The following is a 1,207-nucleotide window of genomic DNA, read 5'->3' as shown; positions in this document are numbered from 1 at the left end:
TGCAATTATTTACAATTTATATAGATAATTTGTAGTTGGGGACAATGTGTAGCACGTCCAAATTTACAGATGACACGAAAATGAATGGCAGAGGACAGTGTGCAGAGGAATGTGAAACTTTGTCGAGGAAAATAGTTATATTGACTAAGTGGGCAAAGGTTCGGCAGATGAAATGTGAAGTCATCCATTTTGTTAGAGGTTACAGGAGAAAGGGTTATTACTTGTCGACTAAAATGTTGAAGAATGCTTCTGTACATGGGGACGTGGGTGTCCTTGTGCATGAATCACAAAGGTCGGGTCTGCAGGTACAACAAGGAATTAGGAAGGCAAATGGAATGTTGTCTTTCATTACTAAAGGGGGTGAGGTTAAAATAAGAGAGGTTATGTTGCCGCTCTACAGGGTGCTGTTGAGGACATTCCTAGAGTACTGTGAGCAGGTTTGGTCTCATGAGTGGAGAAAGGATGGATTGGCACTGGAAGGTGTGCAGATGGGGTAGACTGGGATAATGCCAGAGATGAGGGGATAGGGTTATGAGGAGAGACTGAGTAGATTGGGATTATATTCATTGAAATTCAGAAGAATTAGGAGAGACCTTATAGAAATATGTACAATTTTGAAGGGAATATGTAAGATAGAAGTAGAAAGGATGTTTCCACTGGCGGGTGAAATTTGGAAAAGAGGGCACAGCCTCAAGATTAGACGGAGCAGGTTCAGCACAGAATTGATAAGGAACTTTTTAATCAAAGGATTGTTACTCTTTGGAATCCTCGTTTCCTGATGAAGGATTTTTTGCATGAAAGATCAATTTTCCTGCTCATCAGATGCTGTCTCACCTGCTACGCGATTTGCAGCATCACACTCTGACCTCTAATCTCCAACATGTGTAGTCTTCACTTTCAAAATTAGAATTCTTTGCCCAGTGAAGAACTTGACACCACTTCAGTAAACGTTTTTAATACCATGATCTTATTTTATAACAATAAAGGAAGTAAGGGTTACAGGGAGAGGACGGGTAAATGGATCTGAGCGCACGAAATGATCAGCCATGAACGTATTGCTTGGCGGAACAGACTCGAAGGGCTGGAGGGCTTACAGCTGCTCCTATTACTGATATTTCATGAAGGCATGTTTCACATCTTCAGCAATTGCAGGGGAAGATTCCGCAGTGCCAGGTGGGGAGGTGTTGGGAGTGAAGGCAGAATGCAC

The sequence above is a fragment of the Chiloscyllium plagiosum genome, chromosome 8 (genome assembly GCF_004010195.1).
Source record: "Chiloscyllium plagiosum isolate BGI_BamShark_2017 chromosome 8, ASM401019v2, whole genome shotgun sequence".
In the NCBI taxonomy this organism is placed as follows: domain Eukaryota; kingdom Metazoa; phylum Chordata; class Chondrichthyes; order Orectolobiformes; family Hemiscylliidae; genus Chiloscyllium; species Chiloscyllium plagiosum.
This window is presented reverse-complemented; position numbering follows the sequence as displayed.